General features: G+C 44.3%; 1 long non-coding RNA gene across 1 annotated transcript in view; it reads left to right on the top strand.

Annotated features, from left to right (window-relative positions):
• LOC144165757 (uncharacterized) overlaps positions 1 to 25,926 on the top strand; it is a 120,446-nt gene that overhangs the window by 69,142 nt on the left and 25,378 nt on the right. The window contains exons 3-4 of the long non-coding RNA XR_013321506.1: positions 18,302 to 18,381; positions 21,953 to 22,054. This is a non-coding gene — a long non-coding RNA (uncharacterized LOC144165757). The remainder of the gene's footprint in view (positions 1 to 18,301; positions 18,382 to 21,952; positions 22,055 to 25,926) is intronic.

Genomic DNA, 25,926 nt, shown 5'->3' with positions numbered 1-25,926 from the left:
CAGCGCGACTGAGTCATATGCTTGCGGAGCAAGCAGCGGTCGTCCACCGGCCTCAGTACAGTTAACGTACTGTAGCTGAATCCCAATACCTGTAGCATGGCCGAACTTCCGGCAGCTTTAGTCCGGCTTGAGTCCGACGACCGCATCTGGGCTGTCTTCTGGTGGCCGTACTTCGTCCGCACACGGGTGTCTTCGGAATGGCCGCAGCCCTAAGGCTGTAATTTAGCCGTATGAACGTAAGCCGGTCGACTGGGCGATGGACACTGGCCGTTGGACAGCCATGGGAGTACGGCCGCATACGGCCAGAAGGCCCACATTTGGACACGGGCCGAACGCGACTGCTGAAAAAGGCCGGACAGAAAATCTCCGGCCAAAGTACACCTGCTTGCGTTAGGCCGAACAGGCCTGTGCTGCCTGGGTATGGCACCAAGACTTCCAGAACAGAGGCCCTCGCTATGCATGTAGCAAATCAGGATAGGAAATGAGGGGATCCATGAAATAACACAGAAAGAAGGGTTGGCAGCTAGGGAAACCTCGGAAAGCAAGGGGGAGGATGTGGTAGGTCATTGAAACCCATAAAGTATTTGGAAAGATAGAAAAAAAGTGGAGAAAAAATGCCCGCCGGGTGGGATCCGAACCCAGCTGGTCGTGGCTTGGGATCCCACCCACACATTTTAAAAAAACTGCCGCATTTGACGCCCCGTGCTATTTGTCTTCTCCGAGGCACACCTTATGTTGCAGGCCGGCAGACTTATTTTAACCAGCTGGTGATATTAAACATGGATCAAAGTCTCGATACACGGACGCTCTCGCTTTCTGCCTACTTCAGAAAAAGAGTCGTGGGGAAGGAAGGTCTAGGCCACTTGACGTCAGCAACAAACGGATTAGCCACTGAACACCTCCTGGGGTCACACTTGCAAATTACTAACAATTTGCAGGTGTCGGACGTATTAAACAAATTACAAAATGCAAAAAAGTTTGCAAACCTTGGGTGTGGGCTTTCGCTGATGCGCAGTGGAGCACTCCTTCAGCATAATTGCTCCAATAAAGTCTTAGCTATGGAAGGGCAAAGTCGTTTTATATCCCCTGGAAGCTGCCGAGAATGACATTTCGATTGGTCAGCTTGCACAACGCTAGCGCTTCTAGGAGCACCAGACCATTGCTACACTGGTGCTCATTCATTTTCCCTGTTACTTGGAGCGTGATAGTGCTCAATTGTCTGGAGGGGAAAGTGCGCGAGCGGGTACGAAGTTGATAGTACGGGAAAGAAAAAAAGGCCTAAATTGAATTGTCTGTACAATATAAACAACGGGGGATTGAACCATTTCGGCATGAACCGGTAACCGTTATTTCTCGTGTTCAAAATGCTCAAAAAACTAACGGTTTGATTTCGGGTTCAGTTCCAGCAAAAATACCAGTTCAGTTCCGGTTTTCAGTTCGGTTCGGTTCCGCTTCGATATATATATATATATATATATATATATATATATATATATATATATATATATATATATATATATATATATATATATATACATCGTGGGCATTGGGAGCGGACTGCTGTGATATTTATGCGTGAAAGCGACATAATCATTGTTATATCCAGTGTGGAACACGGCGGGTCTATCCCTTTGTGCCTTTTACCCAACCAAACCCATCGCCACTGTCATCTGTGTAAAACCATCATCATCCCTGTTCCGTCTTTCGGTGGCCTATGCTTGACGGCCTAAATCAAAGTGGTCCTTTAGCTCTGCCTCTCAATATATATATATAGATATATATATATAGGAAATGAGGGACTCGCTGAAAATAAGACTTCTAGAAATAAGAGTTGGCAGTGAATAAAACCTCGGAAAGCAAAGGGGAGGATGTGGTAGGTTATTGAAAGATATAAAGAATTTGGAAAAAAAGAAAGTGGAGAAAAAATGCCCGCCAGGTGAGATCCGAACCCACGACCTCCAGAATACCGGTCTGGGGCGATAACCACTACGCTAACGGCGGGGCGATTTTCCCTTCCACTTTCTGGGGTATTCATGTTAAGGTATTTTTGTTTTCTGTGCTTAGGGGTGGTAGCCAGTGCCACTCATAATTTTTTCTCCACTTTCTTTCTTCCTTTCCAAATTCTTTATCTGTTTCAGTAACCTACCACATCCTCCCCTTTGTTTTCCGAGGTTTTTTTGACTGCCACCTCTTATTTCTGTCTTATTTTCAGCGAGCCCCTGAATTCCTATTCTGATTCGCTACATGCATAGCGAGGGCCTCTGTTCAGGCAGTCTTGGTGCCATAGGAAGCTTACGAGAGTTCAACGCTGGTCTACCACTCTCGACATGTCGTACACGCTCGAGTCATGGCCCGGGGGTTAAAAAGAAGGTCCCCTTTACCCCGAGTAGTCTGAGTGGCGCTGACTACCACCCCCAATCAACATAGATACCCCAGAAAGTGGAGGGGAAAATCGCCCCGCCGGTAGCGTAGTGGTTATCGCACCAGACTGGTATTCTGAAGGTCATGGGTTCGGATCCCACCTGGCGGAAATTTTGTACACCTTTCTTTCGGAATTTTTTGTCTGTTTCATTAACCTCCTACATCCTCCCCTTTGCTTTCCGAGGTTTTCTTGACTGCCAACTCGCATTTCTGTGTTATATATATATATATATATATATATATATATATATATATATATATATACATATATATATATATATATATATATATATATATATATATATATATATATATATATATAGAAATAATACTTCGGGGAAGGTCGCGGCCTCAGACCTCTGCCAACGTTTCGACAAGGGGACTTGTCTTTTTCAATACATCAGGCACGGCATCAGGGCTCACCTCTGGCACACTGTTTTATAGATACAGATTGAGTTGGAGAGAGAGGGGTAAGTTGTTACGAGCGTGGCCGGAAGGAGGACAGCAGAGTGGGTCAATGGTCGGTTGAAAGAAGTGAAATATTAGGAGAGAAACGAAGGTATGGTTATTCCGACAAGACCTGGCTAGGGAGGAAGAGGGAAGACTACCAGAGCGCAGGGGGGAATGGAAGAACAGGGGCAATGGTTTAAGCGGGGCTGCGGTCGTGCCGGGTGACCTCAAAACCTCAAAGGAGGCTTCCGATAAATGTGGGGCCGAGAGTGGCGTCTTGGGAGTGCAATTGCAAGGTTACTGAACTGTGTGTAAGAGAGAAAACTCGTAAACAATTACAGCCCGTTTAGTCCGAAGAATTGCGGCTGGGGAGGCCAGTGTTGAAAAAAAATAGAAGCGTCATGCCCAGGTACAGTCCACGAGGAGCTTTGCGGTAGATTCGAGAACTTTTTCTCTGCTTTCTTTTTTTCTTTTTTACTTTTTTTCTTTTTGCGTGTGTGTGTAAAACAGGTAGTAAGACGAAATGCCGAAGGTCGAGAAAGGCGAGTCCGCGTGGTATGTCGAAATCGGCTCGGAGCAAGACAGGAAAAAAAGCACACAAATTGTATTCAATTAACAGCTTTGGGGATGGGCAGGCTGGGTTGTTGCGAATGAAGAGGCTCACTTTTTGTAAGAGCATTATTTTTCTGTTGGATTCAGCTACCCTAAGGTTTCTAGGCAGCCTTTCGCAGCATTGATCCCAGCCTGCTCTAGGCAGTTGAATTTATGGCTTGAGTACGATTCTCTTTATTTCCTTTCCGTTGGAAACTTAAAGTTTTAGTGAAGAATATAGAGCTTGATATCATCGAAATTGTGGTTAGGCTGGTTGAAGTGTTGCGCGACTGTTATTCAGGCACCGCTATGAGTGTCGGCCCGATGTCCATTCAGGCGTAAGTTCATAGGGTGACTCGTTTCTTCAATGTACTGCATTTGACGGAATGAGCATTCTAGCATATACACAATGTTAGAAGAATTGCACTTGAAGCTTGAAATATTCTTGTGAACGTATTGGCTGGCAGTGCTATTGAAAATGCAATCTGTCTGCAGATGTTTTCAGGTCTTGCAGCTAGGGCGGAGCAAGGTTCCTAAGAAACACCAATTTTGGCATGCACTAAAATGTCTTAGTTCTTATTTCTTCTGTAGCTAACTCTTGCGGCTTCCGGGAACGCCTTTTTAAGTCAGTCATTACTCACTAGAATGGGGTAGTATTTCCGCAGGATGTTGTTTATGCTATGGAGGGGGTTTGAGAATTTGGGTATTAAGGCTGGTGGTCGGGCGCTTTCGTTTCAACGTTGTTGCTTGAGCACTTCGTCCCGTTCTAGCTTGGATGCTCTTTCTAAAGCCATATCCACTGAGCTGACCGAGTGATTCCTGCTTGCCATGGTGGACTTTAGTTCATTAAGGTGTTTTATATAGTCTGTGTTATAACTGTATCCTCTTCTCAGTCTGGTAGCCTGGCCTACAAAGATACCTTGTTTTGCAGTGTCGTGGGTGATGACTAGTGTAGTCTAGGTACTGTTGCCTGTCCGTTGGTTTCCTATAAAACGTGGTTTTCAGTTTACCATTGTCAAGAACAACAGTGGGGTGTAGGAAGTTCACTTGTTTATCCAAGCGCTGGCATGAGAACATAATCGTCGGATGGGAAGAATTAAGATGCGAAATGAAACTTTCTAGGGCTGTCCGGCCATGTTCACAAATTATGAAGATGTCAGCTATGTATCGAAGATACACCTTCGGGTTGAGGGGGAAAGATTCTAAGAGGGAAGCTTCAAGTTGTCCCATAAAAAGGTTTACGTAGGTGGGTGCGAAAGAAGTGCCCATGCTCGCTCTAAAAGCTTGCAAGTAGTAAGATGAGTCGAACTCGAAATAATTAAGAGTTAGAAGTAATTTTAGTAAAGTAATGTAGACTTGTAATGCATATGGTGCTTGCTTTTTCTATGACCTTTGATGTACCTTCCATTCCTTCGGTGATGTGAATATTCGTATAGAGGGCGGCGACGTCGAGCGTGACCAGAAAGGCGTCATTGGGTATTTGCCCACCATCGTTTATTGCTTCAGTTATGCGGAGGAAGTGTGGGGTGTCCTGAACAAATTAAGGAAGAGAAGTCGGAATGTCTGCCAAATGGTGATTCAGAAACACAGGCAATGCTTCTGTAGGGGTGTTGTTGGACACTATGGGTCTGCCCGGAATGTCAGCTGAGAACAATGCTTCTGTGCGGACTTTATGGATTTTGGGGAGGAGGTAGAAACGTGCTGCTTGCTTGTTCGTCGGTCTCGTGAAGTTTATTTATGTTGCGGTGAATAAATAATTCTTTGGCCAGCAGATCTGTGAGTGTACGAATGATCGTTTGACAGTATTCGTTGCTGGGATCATGGTCTAAAGGCTGGCAGTGGCCATGGTCGTTAAGCTTCCTATAGGCCTCATCTTTATATTTTTCCATTGGTAAGATGACAACGCTACCTCCTTTGTATGCAGGTTTAATGATTGTGTCCGTTCTGGCTGCTAGGTTATTTAGATCAGACTTCTTCTGAGGGGGTCTAGTTTTTGCATTTATTTGATTTCTTCGTTGTCATTATTATTTCTTTTGATACTGATTTTATATACCAATCGAGTTCTGCAGACTCCTCGGCATCGTCGTCCACGTGCTTGGTGCACGGAATAAGTGGTCGTTGATTTAAAGGGACACTGAAGTGATTTGTAAACAATGCGGAATTACGAGCGCAAATTGTAGTCCGGCGTCCCTAGGCCCTATTTCGACCATTCTCAGCGCGTTTACGCGAATTTATTTAGTATAAAAATCAATTCGACAATGCTGTCCTCCTCTCTTTACGCTCGCCCATTTTCTGTGACGTTTTCGTGTGACGTCAGCAGGAGAGGAGCTGGCAATTGGCTGCGCTACTGCACGGCTCGCCGACCTTCCGCGACCGAGTCAGTCGGCCCAGTGTTTAGTCCGCCGGCCGCCGACGGGTCGTCGCAATTCGCTCGATCAGTTGAAATTAAGCCACAACACGTTTGGGAATGGAAGAATGTGCCTTTCTTTACTTCGTTAGTTTCTGCACTGTATCTAGCTCCAAGTCAAGGTCCCTTCACACAAGCGCTGCACAAGCGCACATGCGACGCTTCGCTGACTGGTACGCCAGTAGGAAAATATAAGGCCTCTTGAAGCGGGAGAGGAGTCAGCGAAGTCAATATAGGTCCTAAGGAAATAAAAAAATCAACTGATATTTTTACCGTACAGCGTAAAACTAGGGTGCGGGAAGCACTTTTTTGCGCTGGGCGAACAAGCACAGCGGTCAGCAGCACGACTACGCATCTGCGAACGCTTTTCCGTCTACGAAATGCACTTGCTAGACGTGAGCTATTGTGGAAACTCGGGGGACGCTTACTGCACGAGCGCAATACAACAAATAGTCACCTAAGCTGCTTGAAATACTAAAACTAAATAAAAGCGGAAACTGGTTATACATTATATAGCTTATATTTCCGTGTTCGGCATCGCCCGCTCGTAGCCAAGTTGTCTGGAGCGCTAGGTATATCACCCCTAGTGTTTTGCTAGACACAAGTTCGAATCCCCGCAGGTTCATGCTTTTTTTTTTCTAAGTTCACTTTTTCGTTTTTCGCCGATGTTTTCTATACTGGGTTCACCTTTTTTTGGGCCGCAACGTTCATTGCTCCACGAACTAGTCCACAGAACTCGCGGAGGTTGGCACTGGCGCGCCAGCGAGTTATCGTTGGCGTGCTGTTGCCATAAGCACCGACTGCTTGCGGGCAGTGGGCACAGGCCAGAATCAACAGACCCTTGGACTGGTGCGAACACGCTTTTTACGATACAGGCATGAGTGAGGCAAGCTCCAAATATGGTGGAAAAGTGCATGCATTTGAGCATCTGCGGGGACGCGGAGGGCGTTGATGAACTGCGTAGGGCTCAGCTAATGAATGCTACGATTCCAAGCCTTCCTGGGAGGCTTATCTTATGCATTTTAAAGCCTGCAACATGGCAGAAGCGCGGTACTACGATTACTGTGATATTGAGAATGCCCATCCAACGATGCCATCGGATGTCAAACATGTTGTTTTACAGAACCGAAACCGAAACTTGTTTGATTGCTAACCTTGGGCACCGTCCAATCACGGCGCCCCCTCCTCCCAACAACACAGCTTAGTTGGTGCGGCCGCCGCAAACCACGCATGGTAGTTTTTCTTCTTTCGCGCTTTGTAAAATAATTACCGATTAGTCAACCGGATAAACGATGAAAAGTGTGCTAATTTGAGCCAGTCTACGCAGTGCAAGCAAAAACGGGAGCTTGAAAAATTCACTTCAGTGTTCCTTTAACTATTCTCTTGCTTATCGAAACAAATTCCTTTAATCTCATTCGCCGGCAAAATTCGGTGATATCCTTGTGTAACTCGTATTCATTCACGTGGTTGTTAATAGGGCAGAAATTAAGGCCTCGTTCTAGGATAATTTTTTGGTTGTCGATAATGTTTCTGGAATATCTATAACGTGGCTATTACACGTGACGGGAGAGGTGGATACAACATTCTGTTCGGGAACAGGTGTCATGTTGCTGGTACTGGTACTGCGGGGGCTAGATTCCCCATTTTGATTATTAGCGGAGGGAAAAACTCCAAAGTAGCAGATTCTGGTGTGTCTGCGGGGGATGTCAGATGATTTACGTCCACCACTTCAGGCTTAGCGAGAACAAGAGGTTCAATGGTGCAATGTGTGTCAGGCAAAAGGACCTGGTGACATTCAAATTTAACTTTCTTCCTTGCACAGTTCGCGTTCCCTCGGTTTCTAAAGGCATCAAGATCAATTTTCTCTTGCTCAGTGAGTGGAATGTTTTCAATCTCCTCATCTAGAACACTAAGTTCTTTGTCGAAGTGCTCAGTGCTATATAAATATATATATATATATATATATATATATATATATATATATAACACAGAAATAAGGGTTGGCAGCCAAGAAAACCTCGGAAAGCAAAGCGGAGGTTGTGGTAGGTCATTGGAACAGATAAAGAATTTGGAAAGAAAGAAAGCGGAGAAGAAATTCCCGCCAGGTGGGATCCGAACCCACGACCTCCAGAATACCGGTCTGGTGTGATAACCACTACGCTACCTGCGCGGCGATTTTCCCCTCCGCTTTCTAAGGTATTTATGTCAATATAATTTTTTTCTGTGCTTGGGGGTGGTAGCCAGCGCCACTCTGACTTCTTGGGGTGAAGGGGACCTTCTTTTTAATCCCCGCGCCGTGACTCGAGCGTCTACGACATGTCAAGAGTGGTCAAACAGCGTTAAACCCTCTTAAGCTCCCTATGGCACCAAGACTGCCAGAACAGAGGCCCTCGCTATGCATGTAGCGAATCAGAATAGGAAATGAGGGGCTCGTAGAAATAACACAGAAATAAGGGTTGGCAGCCAAGAAAACCTCGGAAAGCAAAGCGGAGGTTGTGGTAGGTCATTGGAACAGATAAAGAATTTGGAAAGAAAGAAAGCGGAGAAGAAATGCCCGCCAGGTGGGATCCGAACCCACGACCTCCAGAATACCGGTCTGGTGTGATAACCACTACGCTACCTGCGCGGCGATTTTCCCCTCCGCTTTCTAAGGTATTTATGTCAATGTAATTTTTTTCTGTGCTTGGGGGTGGTAGCCAGCGCCACTCTGACTTCTTGGGGTGAAGGGGACCTTCTTTTTAATCCCCGCGCCGTGACTCGAGCGTCTACGACATGTCAAGAGTGGTCAAACAGCGTTAAACCCTCTTAAGCTCCCTATGGCACCAAGACTGCCAGAACAGAGGCCCTCGCTATGCATGTAGCGAATCAGAATAGGAAATGAGGGGCTCGTAGAAATAACACAGAAATAAGGGTTGGCAGCCAAGAAAACCTCGGAAAGCAAAGGGGAGGTTGTGGTAGGTCATTGGAACAGATAAAGAATTTGGAAAGAAAGAAAGAAAGCGGAGAAAAAATGCCCGCCAGGTGGGATCCGAACCCACAACCTCCAGAATACCGGTCTGGTGCGATAACCACTACGCTACCGGCGGGGCGATTTTCCCTTCCGCTTTCTGGGTATTTATGTCAGTGTAATTTTTTTCCTGTGCTTGGGGTTGGTAGCCAGCGCCACTCTGACTTCTTGGGGGGAAGGGGACCTTCTTTTTAATCCCCGCGCCGTGACTCGAGTGTCACGGCGCGGGGATTTATATATATATTTATATATATATAAATATATATATATATATATATATATATATACTTATATATATATTTATATACTTATATATATATTTATATAATATATATATATATATATATATATATATATACTTATATATATATTTATATAAATGGATAAATATATATATATATATATATATATATACTTATATATATATTTATATAAATGGATAAATATATATATATATATATATACATCAAGGTCGCAGTCGTCATTGCCAGTGCTATTCGGCTTTTTTCGAAATATTTAATAGGGCCGAATGACGTGTGCTTGTCACGTTTCTTTGATTCATTGATAAATAAGCGAAAATATAAGTCGAGAAAAAATCCAACGTTTTTCCGGGAGCGGGACTCGAACCCACATCTCCGCATAACCGGTGCGGTGCGTTCGCCATTACGCTATCCCCACAACGGCTTCTCTCTCGACTTTAAAGCGGGGGTTTATATTTACAAGAGCTCTGAGGCCGGTCAACTAGCGCCGCCCCTCGACTACCGCGGGAGACGTAGAACGTCTTCTTTCCCAGCGGCCGCCACGTAGAACGTGGTCGGAGGTCGGGGTTAGCAATTGGCATATCCGAACTGCTGGAGCCAGTGCCTCGTAATGCATGTAGCAGAACAGAGAGATACGGGACGAGGGACTCGGTAAAGATACATATCAAGGTTGCAGTCGTCATTGCCAGTGCTATTCGGCTTTTTTCGAAATATTTAATAGGGCCGAATGACGTGTGCTTGTCACGTTTCTTTGATTCATTGATAAATAAGCGAAAATATAAGTCGAGAAAAAATCCGCCGTTTTTCCGGGAGCGGGACTCGAACCCACATCTCCGCATAACCGGTGCGGTGCGTTCGCCATTACGGTATCACCACAACGGCTTCTCTCTCGACTTTAAAGCGGGGGTTTATATTGACAAGAGCTCTGAGGTCGGTCAACTAGCGCCGCCCCTCGACTACCGCGGGAGACGTAGAACGTCTTGTTTCCCAGCGGTCGCCACGTAGAACGTGGTCGGAGGTCGGGGTTAGCAATTGGCATATCCGAACTGCTGGAGCCAGTGCCTATATATATATATATATATATATATATATATATATATATATATATATATATATATATATATATATATATATATATATATATATATATATATATATATATATATATATATATACTTCTACAAATAAGAGTTGGCACTCAAGAAAACCTCGGAAAGCAAAGGGGAGGATGTGGTAGGTCATTCTAACAGATAAAGAATTTGGAAAGAAAGAAACAAAGAAAGTGGAAAAAAATGTCCGCCAGGTGGGATGAGGTAGAAACTTCATGACGTAGAAACATCCCACCTGGCGGGCATTTTTTCACCACTTTCTTTCTTTCTTTCCAGATTCTCTATCTGTTTCAATGACCTACCCCATCCTCCCTTTGCTTTCCGAGGTTTTCTTGACTGCCACCTCTTATTTCTGTATTATTTTCAGCGAGCCCCTTATTTCCCATTCCGCTTCGCTATATATATATATATATATATATATATATATATATATATATATATATATATATATATATATTTATATATATATATATATATATATATATATATATATATATATATATATATATATATATATATATATATATTTATATATATATATTTATATATATATAGCGGGATACAATATCTTGGACACCGGTAAGTATACTGATGAAAATGAAACACGTCGAAAGAGGATAGGTTTTAACGTTTCGACCGGGCACCGGCCTTTGTCAGAATAAGAGTACCAGGAGTAGTTGTACGGTATATAAAGGCGTTCGTTGCGGTGACAAAAACCACGTGGCAGCATAAATCACAAGAAAAACAAAAACAAGAACAACAAAATCAGCAAGGAACATAAACAAAGTGCAATGCACTGTCGAGGCCGCGTTTTACAGATATCTAACCAGTAGCAGTCTAATCATATGTTCGACACGTGCGATACGGAGCGTCACAAATATCAGCACGCGCAAAAAGAAAAAAGAAAGAAAATAATCATAATAACAACATCAAAAAAAGAGGATTGACATCACAGGTGCAAGCAACTCAGTTTTCCGGCACTTTCATTCAAACCACGCGCGATTGTGTTAAATTTGAAGATTAAAAATGACTCGCAAAGTTCCCTATCATTGTGCGTTCGAAAGCCAGATTTGAGGATCGTGACTTTGATATATGTCAAAAGTGTGACCAGCGATATTGGCATGCTTTGATAATGGAAGATGAGGTAGTGCAGAAATATGAGCCTTGTGACTGTTAAAGCGAAGTCTGAAGGATGTGTGAGTCTCCCCAACGTACTGCATTTTACAAAGATTGCATTCAAGTAGATAAACTATGTTACTGGTATCACAAGTATAGTTACCATTTATTTTTAAGCTAAAATCAGAAGCAGTGCTATTCGCGGTTGATGAGGCAGTCATAAGGTGGCAAACCTTGCAGCGCGGTTCGTTGCCAGGGCGGCAGCCTGTAGTCAATGTAGATTTGCCTTTTGGAAATTTAACAAAGTCCCGCAAATTCCGGTATCTTCTGTATGTCACACGAGGTGGTTCTCTGAAAATTGATTTCAGTCGTTCGCTCTGTAAAAGTATGTTATGGTGTTTTCTTAAAACTACGTGTACACTTTGTGCAGGTGCGTAATAGGTTAGAACAAGGTTAGTATGCGATTAAAGTGACTGTTTCTTCTTGGTGCCTAAAAGTGCTTCGCGGTCGTGGCTATCAGCACGCTTGATGGCGTCATCAATCATCTGAGAAGGGTATTTTTGCCTGACTAAAGCGTTTCGAAGATGGGCGCAGTTAGTATAAAATCCGATTGTTGGGAGCATATTCTTTTAAAACGAAGGGCCTGACCGTAGGGTATGCTAGTTTTACAGTGCTTGGCATGATAACTGTTGAAATGGAGATATTGCTGGCGGTCAATAGGCTTTCTTTAAACTGTTGTAGCGAGCTGGCCATCACACATCGTCAATGTTACATCTAGAAAATTAATAGCTTGTTCTGAGTATATGTGGGAAAAAGAAATGGACGGATGCACGTTGTTAAAATCATGGATGAAGTATGAAAGGTGAGCTTCCCCGTGCTGCCAAATCATAAAGATATCCTCGATGAATCGCTTGTAGTAGAGTGGCTTCAGCGAGCGCTTGACAGAAATTTGTTTTCGAGTAGGCCCATAAAAATATTTGCATTAGTAAGGCCGATGGGCCTGCCTAGAGTTCCTGTATATAGCTCCCTGCGGGAGCTATATACAGGAACTCTAGGCGTGCCCATCGATGTGCCATTAACTTGTAGGTAATGAACCCTATTGAATTCAAAATTATTAAATTCAAGTATCAATTTTAGGAGGGTTACCAAGGTGGAGCTGTCAATCATTTTGTCACAAACGGGCTCGTTGTAGGAGTGAAGTGCTGCCTGTATTCCATCCGCATGCGGGATAATGGTGTAAAGGGATGCCACATCTAAAGTAACCAACAGTGAACCAGGAGGCACAAACAGATCGACAATGTCTGACAAGAAATGGTTTGTGTCCTTTATATAAAATGGAAATGAAGGTGGAATTGGGTTTATTACTGAATCTACAAATAAGGAGATTAATTCTGTAACTGTGCCTATGCCAGAAACTATTGGCCGTCCGGGGTTTACCGCATTATGGATTTTTGGGAGGAGGTAAAATCGACCAGCGACGGGGCTCAGTGGAACCAGAGAATTGAGAGCGGAAGCAGGAATTTTTGGTTGTTCAATTAGGGGAGTTATTGAATTTGTAATGAGCGATTTAAAGTTTGCGGTGGGGTCTCCATCGAGTCGCTGGTAGAACGTGGTGTCTTCAAGCTGCCTGGTAGCTTCACTGACATAATCTAATTCGATTAGTATTACGAGTGCTCCGCCTTTATCTGCAGGCTTGATAATTATGTCATTGCGGGATTTAGGGTACTGCATTGCCGCCATTTCGTTTGATGAAAGGTTTCTTTTAAACGGAGCTTGTTTGTTATAAATTTCTAATACATCCATTTGAACGGCGGCGATATATAGGTCCAAGCATTTATCTCTTTGCGTAGGCGGGATCCAATGTTTGTGGGATGGAAGGATGGGAGCAGTACGATCAGCAGAATTTTTGTCCAAAAAGTATTCCCGCAATCTTAAGTTTCGAGCAAAATTATCCAAGTCCTTCATGAGCTCGAATTCACTGTAACTGCCTGTAGCTGGGCCAAAATTAAGTCCTCGAGACAACCGTGAAACTTCGTCACATGAAAGCTCGTAAGAGGACAAGTTAACTCTGTTACTGGATGTCACTGGGTCATCTGCCGATGTGGTACTGTTGTGCGGGCTAATCTTAGCGGTGGCTATCTCGGGAGGAGCATAGGTACAGTCACCTTGTCTCTCAAAAGTTTCTTGCTTTTGATCTTATATATTTCTGACGACTTTTTTCCCTGGCATTCAGCCAGTTGCACATATTCGCGGGTCGGGAGTTTATGATGCGAGATTAGTTGGTTTTTTTGGTTACGAATGGATAGAAGTAAACATTCATAATGGCAGATGACAATGCGCACAAGAGCAAAAGAAGCATTCGAGAGCACGTTATCTCAGGGGGAAACATCAGAAGCTGAGATATTTTCAATAGCAGGTGTTAACACAATTCGCAGTCCTCTAGGTACCACACTAGCTTGTAAATAGGTTTTCCGCATAAAAACGTGAAATTCGAACCGGAGACGCTTTTCTACAACTTTGCGAATTTCCATGACTACTTTAGAAACAGGATAGCTTGAACAATTTTACCGGAATATGCAGGCTGTAATTACTTCTCGGATTTCCCGGGCCCGTGGGAGCGTTGCGTTCGGAGGTTGTAACGAGTAACTTGTTGAGTGGGTGCAGAAGTCCAAGCACCGACAGTTTGGCACGGGATATTTGTAGGCTGTTGTAGGTGGGGTGGAATCTAAGAGGAGTCGTCCGTCGTAGGCTGTAGTGACGCAAGAGGGGTTGCATGAACCTGGGGAATTGGCGTCTCGTTTGACGAAGCCTCAGCGGCGGGGCTGATATTAGTCGACGGTGAGCGCACTGCAGCTGGAGCTGGTCGGAGTTCATCATTTGATGTTACACTTCTGGAGGGCGGCGTAGATGGACGTAAGTCGCTTGGTCGGTGGCACGTGGGCGAACCACTTCTGGCGAGACATGTTGATGTAGAAACTACTGCTGGGAGACCGTTTAGAGTAGGTACAACTACCGTGGCTTCACTTGGAACAACATGCCTCGAGGGCTCGCCTGCATTGGGCCCACTCCTTTGTTGTGGGGTTGTCGAACATCTGCTTGCCTTAAACTGGTTATCAGGATCACAAGGACCCGAAATCCTTTGCGAAGAGGGGCCGTTCAATGCGGGCCAGGCGGTCGAGTCCTGGCGTGAAGGGAGCAGGTCGGTGGTGGAGCTGTCATCGTGGACAGAACTTTCCTTCAAAGGAGCGTGGGGGGCATTGGGTGTGCAGGTGCGCGAGGAAGTGGTGGTGTCACTGCTTCTCGTGATGAGGAGCTGTCGGAGGTGACTTGCGAAGATTGCTGTTCCTTCGAAGCTAAGGTGAACGCCGTCAGCAGCCAAGACACGGTTGGCGGGCAAATGGTAGAAGCCGTGGTCTAAGAAGTTCACAAGCCATGAGTGGCGACAGTAATCCCATAGAAGGGGGTTGAACTGGCGGGCCTTAAGATTGAACCTCCGGATAAAGGACATGTTGCCGCTTTGTCGACGGCTTTTGATAGCCCTAGGCAGGACCAAACTGACATATATTCTCTTGATTTGGCGATGTTCTTTTGAGATGAAATCGAAGAGTGTCCGAATGCTTTCGAAGGCGGTGTTGGCAGTGCAGAAAGCCAGGTCGTCTTTTCCAGAAATAATGATGAGGGTTGTTGCTGTAGAAGGAACCAAATCTAGTAGGTTCACCATATCTTTGATGAGGGAGCCAGACTGTGACACAAACGCTGGTGTGCCCGTCACATTTGGATCGAAATGCTGGAAGACGTATCTGGTGTGGGAGTCGCCCAGAACTGCTGCAGATACAATGGTGTTTGGGTACACCCAGGTGATCCTTTTCGATGTGTTAGTCCGGGAGTCCATTGTGGGCATAATAGCGGGAAACAATTTTTTGGACACCGGTAACTATAATGAAGAAAATGAAACACGTCGAAAGAGGATAGGTTTTAACGTTTCGACCGGGGACCGGCCTTCGTCAGAATAACAGTACCAAGAGTAGTTGTACAGTATATTTACGCGTTCGTTGCGGTGACAAAAACCACGTAGCAGCATATATCACAAGAAAAACAAAAACAAGAACAACAAAATCAGCAAGGAACATAATCAAAGTGCAATGCACTGTCGGGGCCCCGTTTTACAGATATCTAACCAGTAGCAGTCTAATCATATGTTCGACACGTGCGATAAGGAGCGCCCCAAATATCTCCACACGCAAAAAAGAACAAAAGAAAGAAATAAATAATAATAACAAGAACAAAAAAGAGGATTGACATCATAAGTGCAAGCAACTCAGTTTTCCAGCACTTTCATTCAAACCACGTGCGATTGTGTGAAATTTGAAGATTAAAAATGACTCGCGAACTTCTCTATCAAGGTGCGTTCGAAAGCCAGATTCGAGGATCGTAACTTTGATATTGTCAAAAGTGTGACCATCGATATTGGCATGCTTTGATAATGGAAGATGAGGTAGTGCAGAAATATGAGCCTTGTGATTGTTAAAGCGAAGTCTGAAGGATGTTTGAGTCTCCCCAACGTACTGCATTTTACAAAGATTGCATTCAAGTAGACAAACTACGTTACTGGTATCACAAGTATAGTTACCATTTATTTTTAAGCTAAAATCAGAAGCAGGCTATTCGCGGTTGATGAGCTAGTCATATGGTGGCAAACCTTGCACCGCTGCCACCCTTGCAATCCTTGCAATACTTGCATCCTCATCCATGATTTTAACAACGCGGATCCGTCCATATCTTTTTGCCACATATACTCAGAACAAACTATTAATTTTCTAGATGTAACATTGACGATGTGTGATGGCCAGCTGGCTACAACAGTTTATAGAAAGCCTGTTCACCGCCAGAAATATCTCCATTTCAACAGTTATCATGTCAAGCACTGTAAAACTAGCATACCCTACGGTCAGGCCCTTCGTTTTAAAAGAATATGCTCCCAACAATCTGATTTTAATTCTAACTGTGCCCATCTTCGAAACGCTTTAGTCAGGCAAAGATACCCTTCCCAGATAATTGATGACGCCATCAAGCGTGCTGATAGCCACGACCGCGAAGCACTTTTAGGCACCAAGAAGAAATAGTCACTCTCATCGCATACTAACCTTGTTCTAACCTATTACGCACCTGCACAAAGTGTAAACGCCGTTTTAAGAAAACACCATAACATACTTTTACAGAGCGAACGACTGAAATCAATTTTCAGAGAACCCTCTCGTGTGACATACAGAAGATCTCCGAATTTGCGGGACTTTCTAACGTATTCAAAAGGCAAATCTACACTGACTACAGGATGCCGCCCTTGCAACAAACCGCGCTGCAAGGTTTGCCACCATATGACTACCTCATCAACCGCCAATAGCCTGCTTCTGATTTGAGCTTAAAAATAAATGGTAACTATACTTGTGACACCAGTAACATAATTTATCTACTTGAATGCAATCTTTGTAAAATGCAGTACGTTGGGGAGACTCAAACATCCTTCAGACTTCGCTTTAACAGTCACAAGGCTCATATTTCTGCACTACCTCATCTTCCATTATCAAAGCATGCCAATATCGCTGGTCACACTTTTGACATATATCAAAGTCACGATCCTCAAATCTGGCTTTCGAACGCACAATGATAGGGAACTTTGCGAGTCATTTTTAATCTTCAAATTTAACACAATCGCGCGTGGTTTGAATGAAAGTGCCGGAAAACTGAGTTGCTTGCACCTGTGATGTCAATCCTCTTTTTTTGATGTTGTTATTATGATTATTTTCTTTCTTTTTTCTTTTTGCGCGTGCTGATATTTGTGACGCTCCGTATCGCACGTGTCGAACATATGATTAGACTGCTACTGGTTAGATATCTGTAAAACGTGGCCTCGACAGTGCATTGCACTTTGATTATGGTCCTTGCTGATTTTGTTGTTCTTGTTTTTGTTTTCCTTGTGATTTATGCTGCCACGTGGTTTTTGTCACCGCAACGAACGCCTTTATATACTGTACAACTACTCTTGGTACTGTTGTTCTGACGAAGGCCGGTCCCCGGTCGAAACGTTAAAACCTATCCTCTTTTGGCGTGTTTCATTTTGTTCATTATATATATATATATATATATATATATATATATATATATATATATATATATATATATATATATAATGAACAGTCGGAGCAGGGAACGGTTTGTGTGGAACCATGGCCACTCTACGCGTGGGTATGTGCTGCGGACCTGCAACAGTCACCATTAGTGCCTGTCTGTGCTTCTAGCAAGGTAATCTCTCGCGTGACCGTTTCTTGAAAATACTGCTCTTACCACTCATTGCATTAAACACCAGTGGAATATATATATATATATATATATATATATATATATATATATATATATATATATATATATATATATATATATATATATATATATGTATATATATATATATATATATATCAAGGTTGCAGTCGTCATTGCCAGTGCTATTCGGCTGTTTCCGAGATATTTGATAGTGCCGAATGACGTGCGTTTGTCATGTTTTTTTTTTTAATACAGTGCTAAATAGGCGAAAATATAAGTCGAGAAAAAATCCGCCGTTTTTCCGGAAAAACTCCCGCTCCCGGAAAAACGGCGGATTGTTTCTCGACTTATATTTTCGCCTATTTAGCACTGTATTAAAAAAAAAGAAAACATGACAAACGCACGTCATTCGGCACTATCAAATATCTCGGAAACAGCCGAATAGCACTGGCAATGACGACTGCAACCTTGATATGTGTCCTTACTGAGTCCCTCGTCCCATATCTTTCTGTTCTGCTATATATATATATATATATATATATATATTTATCGAGGAGAGAGAGAGAGACAGAGATACAGGGAGAGAAAATCATAAAACTTCATCAAAACTTTCTCCCCGCAGGGCTTCAGCTAAATTGACGATGACTTTCTTCAATTACTCTGGAAATGTATACAATTGGATGAATTCATCTGTGCATAATGGTGAGTGGAATCATTATGCAAGCAACAAAAACTTACAAAATTATCAGATTGAATGCAAGCCGTACAACCTACAATATTTTTCGACGATATTGATATGTTATCGTCCGTTTATCTCTTCATGTAATATTATGAGCAATATGAAAGGGAACACAGGAACGCGTGGCATAGAGCCTCGAAACAGACTCGGAGTGATAAGCGGATGGCGCTGTGAAAAATAAAAGGGGAAAGGAGGGAGCTGTTCCACTAACTGTTGACAATCCCACCACACTGGCATTTCTACAAAGCAGTTTCCGTCATTTCGCCGATAATATGCTATCGTCCGACAGCCGATAAGACGCACGGCGGGAATAAGAACAGTTGTTAGAACAGCGTCCCCCTTTCCACTTTGTTTCTGACGACGCCCCCTGCGTATCACTGATAGCTGGGTGTGAGGGTGTTTTCTACGCGTTCCTGTGTTCCCTTTCATATTGCTCATAATAGTACAAGGAACTGCGTACGTTTATTGCCGTGAACGATTCCGGAGCTAGAATAACATGATGTTCCATCGGTTGACATCCAGTAAATGTGGCTTTACTTCTAGAAGTTGTGCCAAAGTGTGTCTACGATTGCTATCTGCCTTGTCCCGTCTAGCTTATATCGCATTTCACGGAAAACATTGCCTGTTCATCATTGTCCAGTTTTATTGCTGAAGTGTCATATTTAGAAGTAACAGATTATTTACTTTTCTGTACAAATCGATTTTACTCCGTGTTTACTACTTCTAGTACTATCTCTTTAGTACTATTTTTACTACCTTTTACTACATTTACTACTGCATTTTACAATAGAGGCAGGCTCTGCTCGGTATGAGAACCGCAATGGATATTACAACTAAAAGTATATTCTATATCTACTCCGGGCGACTCAAACGCTGCAAGCATTGCCTATAATAAGAAAATATAATATCAATTTTAAAATACTTATGGAAACGTCGCTTTTCCAGTTCTTGTTTTTCTCATAATTTAGGCAAAATCGTCTGGAACGAATTTACATAGCCTTTTTTACGTCGTATAGAAACTCTTTTTTTGCCTACGTTGCAGGGGCTTCAGAATTCGCCCTGTACGAAGGTTTCTCTAACGTAATTCAGATTACAGACGCCTACCTTTTGTTTGCAACAAAGTACAGAAGCATTTTGTAGACGGAAGTATTGAGCGTCATGGGCGGGCCAGCGTGCAGCTACCGTAGCTGTAAAGCTATTTAACTAAGCGTTTGGCTTCCGGTGACGATAGGTATTTTGTGGTTCTACGAATTCTAAACCACCCTGATCCAAATGGGCTCTTGCGTGTCGATTATGTCCAACATAAAGCGCCTGTTGTGTATTGCTAGTTTACCTCCTGCATTGCGGCCAGTGGTAAGTCAAACAGCGCCAATCTTCAGTTTTGTTCGTGCGTTAAAGTAGAAGTACCACTATAATCTGCATCCGTCACGGTTTTTATGACAGCTGAGCTGACAGACTTTGTTTTATCCACAATTCTGTATAATTGTTTTTTTTAGTTGTAAGGGCTCGCGGTAGAAAAAATTCCCCCGCATTTCCCCGAGGGGGAGAATGTGAAAGTGCGAATGCACGGTTGTCGGCCCGCTTGCGGCGCTTGCGCTCGGCCCCCGCAGCCCACCGCCTCGCCGCCTTCTCTTCCATCTCTTCCATCGGGTTTGTAGTATCACGTGTACACCACGCAGTTATCAAGCCGCTATAACGCCGCTGAGTCGCCAACGCACGCCGCTGACGACGTAGTTTGAATGCGTTAAAGATATAAAGCGCGTTACTAACACTGATATCAGCGTCGCGTCCGTGGCTTAGTCGGTAAAGCGTCGCGCTGCGGCCGCAAAGTCTCGGATCGAAACCTGGCGCCGGATGCTGTTTTTTTTATATATATATAGAGAGGAGGACTGCGGACGCCGCCGCCACCGCCGGCGGTGGATGGTTTGGGGTCGCTTATAAAGTGAATTCGCACTTAAAAAGGCCAGGCTTCATACGCTCACGACGCAGAATGATACAATCAAAACCAGACACACCAATCAGAAACGGCCGCGCGAACAACCTGAGAACAATTACTTCCGAGAAACGTTTCTAACGGTGAACTCTAAAGATGCTTTATTTTTTCGACAGACTAATTTCTTTTCCACGTCAAAAAACGCCGTCATATTGGTAGGGCGTACCACTTGACGTATTTTCTAACAATTTAGGATATTTCAGAGGAAGCACTAGAGTAGCAGAAGGTCCCGATATTTAATTCAGAAGTACTCCTCTCATTTTTTTTTTAATTTACAGCTCTCTATCTATTTGAATCGCTTAAGTTCCTGCGAACATTTTTATTAAGTGTTCTAGTGTGCAACGGCCTAATTAGTATCGCATAAAGGCGGCGTTGGGAGCAGTCATAGTTGATTTTACCCTACCGGCCGGACGGCTTCCGCTCACTGACTAGCCAGAGTCATTGCAATTATTAATAATCATTATGGCTAGTCAGTGATCGGAAGCGGTTTGGACGGTTGGTAAAAATCAAGACAGCCTGCTCCTGTCTAATACAGCAATCCCCTTGAGTTTACCCAACCGGACAGACCGCTTCGGCTCACTGACTTTCCAGAGTAATTATTATTAATTACAGTGACTCTGGCTAGTCAGTGAGCGGAAGCGGTTCGGCCGGTTGGGTAAAATCCACTATGACTAATTCCATCACCGCCATTATGCGACACTGATTAGACCATTGCCGTATAGTGCATATGATAGCAATTTCTGCCCCCTCCAGTGCAAGTATAAATTAAACTCAGCCGTTGGACCTGCTAGTCCGAGCTGTCGCAATAACTCAGCGCTGCGTCTAAGCATTATTTTGAGCAGCCCAGCGTAGTACAGCATAGCATGTTGTTGGACTAGTTGCTTCGTCATACTCATACGTATAACTGCGCGTACGCACGGGAAAGGGAAAAGGAGAGGCAGGACGAGATCATAGGAGGATTTCCAACATGCCATTGCTGTCAAAATCGTCACGTTTTTTGAGAACGGTCACGGAATGTCCGGCGTGATTTTTGTTCTACCCACATATGCGTAGCACGTCGTCCCATTCCTTGACTAATTATGTATTTTAGCAAAGAGGGTTTGGTTCCCGGGCGCGCCGGCCGCTTTTCTAATGGAGGCGAAAAGCAAGAACGCCCGTGTGTACGAGATTTCGGCGTACGTAAAGATTCCAGGCGGTTAAAATTAATCCGGAGTCCTCCATTATGGCGCGCGCTCATCGTCTACGTTGCGTCAGTGCGTTAAACCTCACAATCAATCAATCAATCAATCAATCAATCAATCAATCAATCAATCAATCAATCTTTCAATCAATCAATTTTTTAGTAAAAGCCGTTCTTATCGCTATTTGGCTTTCTCGATTAGAAAATCTTGTGCTCACTTGGAATACGCTTGATTGGCTTACATAAGAATACTTTTTTCAAACAATAATGTATTTTGTATCAATGTGACTGCTAAATAAAACATTTTATAAATCCCGACTGTGCTTTACAATACCTGATATTTGTTTATTGATTCCCGCAGAGGAATTCGGGTATTCTCTTCCCGCCCCGAATTGGACATTTCGGCACCTAGAAGAAAATTGCACTGTCGTGGAGGAGCGGTATTACGAAACAGACGAACGCGGTAAGTAAGCATAGTCGTACGAAGCTAAAACAGCCTTAGGGTTTTCGTACCTCTTCGCTACACTACTCCGGAAACGTTAGACAATGCAGCAAAACTATCTTGGATGTTGCATTTTAGGGATCAAGAGAACTTGCGTAGAACATTAACAAAACCCTTCGCTTTGGATACAGATGTACACGGGAAGCATAAACTTAGTAAAAACGACAACGGCCACCATAGCAACGCAATTACCATAAAAACAAACTCTTTTAGTAAACTCAAATTACCATGACTCAAATGAAAACGATAAACCATCGATTGGCGGAAGCGAAACGTTTTCTATTTGCTGAGCTTTACAAGAACACGAATCTATGGTATGCGTTAATGTGGGTTATTTTGCATGAGCTTATTTGCGAACGTCCGCTTTCTTGACTTCCTGGCCGCTCTTTTGCGGAGCGAACCAGGTGCGGCCTGACCATTTCGCACTAACACGCGGAATGCTCTCCTCGGGACAACTGCAAGGGCGCCACGCGAGGGACGACGCTCATTGGCTCCCATTGTGGCGTGATGCAGCTCTACCCTTGTGCAGGGCGATTTCTTCGCTCGGTCGGCAACAATCGAAATCGACATGTCTGTGCCAGGTGTGCCTGCTCATGCGTAGAGCGCCTGCATTTCTGAGAAGAAAAGTCGCATGTTGCTCTAGTGATACAAGTCTTGAGAAACGCCAGAGATAGCGGCCCTTCACCGTTTTTCGGAGACCCGGTTGTTCAACCTCACATGGATTTCAGAACTTTCCGCTGAAAGTTCCACATCACTGGCAGGCGGGGATAGTTTTGTCCGCAGCATTTCCAATCTGTACTAAGGTGCACCGCGTTAGTCGGCGCTAGAACCAGCGGCAACCGGCTTCGAGAACTCCGTGTCTGCTCTTCCAACTTGAGTTACGAACGCCGGTGATCTGGCGATTAGAAGACACGCGGGGCACACGTCACGCACGTTGGGTAGATTGTTGTCGAAGTTCGAGCTGGTCAACGCCGGCTGCTCCTCTCTATGCACGCAGTCACGTGCGCTTTTTATATTCTTTAGTATTTTTGCGAGCTCCTCACGCAGACGCTTGGCCGATGACGGGCGCTCCTCACTGGTCACACGCTCACGTGTGCGTGTCTTTTTTGTATTTTTTCTCGCAACGCTATTCTGTGGCACTAAACGCTTAAAGCGCTCTGCTGTTAGAAAAACTGGCATGAGTCGTCTGCCACCTTCCAACCTCATTTTCCTCCGTGCCCTCATCAGATGTATGGTTAGTTGCACTCACAATATATGATGGCGCTGCACCGCACGGCATGCAAAGTCCGACGCTGCGGTCGCCCGATCATGATGGTTGGATGTTTATGGTGCAAGGCCAACGTGGGCAAAGAGCGCCAAAGCAGTGTTTATGTATGACGGATGACGATGTAAACTCTAAAATAGCTCAACAAAAACAAAATTGAAATCTGTAAAACACAATGAGCATCGCTACTGTAAACAGCCAGGTTGTGATTGTACGTGGCATGAAGTTAGGCGTAACAAACTACGGGTGATAGGACATGTGGGATGAAAACTTGATTTCGCTAAGATACTTAAAGGTGCATTGTAGAGGAATCATGGGATCATCCGCTAAAAATATTGCTGGATGTAGTGCGATGTGTTGTCTGTATATTTGAGTGAAATGTTTGCGTCTTCTTCTGTGGAGTCGTTTGCGTGTAATTAGATTGTGAATTACATATAGTGCCTGCCCACACCTGTACACAAGGGCCTTGCAGATACGGTGAGCAGATGGGAGTGGGAGTGGGTCCCGTGCGTTTCTCCTACCCGCAATCTAGTTAGGGAAACTTCAATGAGTCTGTTGTGTGAGTCAGTAGTGTATTGTACTAAGTATGGTTTTATAATGTGTAACCTGTTTTTTTGCCTGTGTACTCCAGTCTCTTGTAGTCCGATATACACCCATATATGTATATATATATATATATATATATGGTAAACGATTAGGCTAGTGAAGGTTAAATAGTAAAAAGGGGCGCAATAAAAAACATAACAAGTTTACTTCGAAAACATAACTTTACATCAACGTTTCGGACGGGGACCGTCCTTTATCAAAAGTAATATTTTACAGAATGGAAGCGGTTTATATACAGTTCAAGCACTTGAGGTTCCGGGGCGGTGACATACGTTTATGATTGGAAGCGAGGAGGAAGAGAGAAAAGCGCATTGAAACATGAGAGAAAAAGCCAGCAATAAGGAAGCACAAACTTGAAAAGCATAAATATGTGAGAGAGGGGGATGGAAAGGCAAAGGTGGGGACGGGCAAACTAAAAAGAACCGAGAGGACACGACAAACAGAAGCTTAGGAGCGATGGGAGACACGTAAATGCGTGGTCGACAGGGATGACCCACAGGGGCGGCGAGTTGTACCTGCCCGTGGCCATCGCAGGCGAACAATATGCAAGGGTTGTTGTACGGGCGCCGCTTCCAAGACTCCCGTGCCAGGAGCGCATGTTTTTCGTCGGCCCTCAAAGACGCACCGCCATCTACTTCCCCCCACCCTTCCTGCTCAGTTCGTGGAAGCCGTAATGTGTCGCCGTGTCGGAGAAAACCGGGAAGAAACGGGCCGCCCCAGTCGCGCCGGCGAGAAGATAAGCAATCGAAAGTCCGAATGAGAGTGATTATGTCTGAGTGAGGAGACATGAATCACGTTGCCTGCAGAGACAGCGAGAATAGTAAGTCAACGTGAGCGATAGGGGGCACATAATTGCGTGGTTGACAGGGGTGACGAGTTGTAAGCGCCCGCGGTCAGCGCCCGTGAACAATATGCGAGGGGTGTCCTACGTACGCGTGCCCTGAAGACTCCCGAGCGAGGGGCGCGGGGTTTCGTCGGCTCCCGAAGATCATCCCCCATTCCGTCCCCTCCACCCCCTCCTCCCAGTCAGTGTCGGCGCCAAAGTCTTAAAGTGCCCACGTGTTCGAGAAACCTGGGAAGAAAGGAGGCGCCCCCCGTCGCGATGGCGATAAGAGGGCTAAGCTGTCGAGTGATAGTAATTATGTCTGAGTGGAGAGACAGTGAAAGTAGTAAGCCAACGGGGGAGAAAAAGAGAGGGATACCGGTGCCACAAATCAAAACAGAAACAGGGCGAAGGCCAAAGGCAATAGCCGCGCACACGCGCACACAAGTAACAAACACGCACAAACGACCAAGTGGCCATGGAAAGAAGGAAAGACGCCAATGGCTTCACCGATTGACCCAAACAACGAAATCAACCGAGTGGCCGATAAAGCAAGCAAAGTAAACAGTGACAAGACAGTTTCTTTTGATACGCGGGTACACTGGGTGAGACAAAACATTATCAATAGTGTCAAGAAGAATGACGTATAGAAACAATTCTCTAGAAATGAGGTATAGAAACAATCTTCTATAGAAACAAGAAGAATGACGTGTAGAGACATTCTTACACCATTCTGTGCTTATAGATACACACGCGTACACGGTCAACTCCTAAATAACACAATGTTTATACATAATTACAATGAGCAGATTTTTCACATCACCACAACCTACCGATCAGAAAAAAAAAGCAGCAGAGGTGTGCGTTACGGGGACAAAAACGAAAACCTCCCCTCTTGTTCATTTATTCCACCTGCAACTGTGTTGAATTTGTGGATTAGAAATGATTCAAACATCTCTCTTTCGTGGTGTGTTCTAAACTTCCATTTTAGCACGGTCACTGTGAATTTGTCAAAAGAGTGACCAAGGCAAGTAACGTGTTTTGAGACAGGGAGGTGAGGCAGCGTTTTGGTGTGTGATCTGTGGTTATTAATTCGTACTCGCAGTGGTGTTTCCGTCTGACCGATGTACTGTGCGCTGC

The sequence above is a fragment of the Haemaphysalis longicornis genome, unplaced genomic scaffold (genome assembly GCF_048455015.1).
Source record: "Haemaphysalis longicornis isolate Haplotype H1 unplaced genomic scaffold, Haemaphysalis longicornis Haplotype H1 scaffold_15, whole genome shotgun sequence".
NCBI lineage: Eukaryota > Metazoa > Arthropoda > Arachnida > Ixodida > Ixodidae > Haemaphysalis > Haemaphysalis longicornis.
This window is presented reverse-complemented; position numbering and strand designations above follow the sequence as displayed.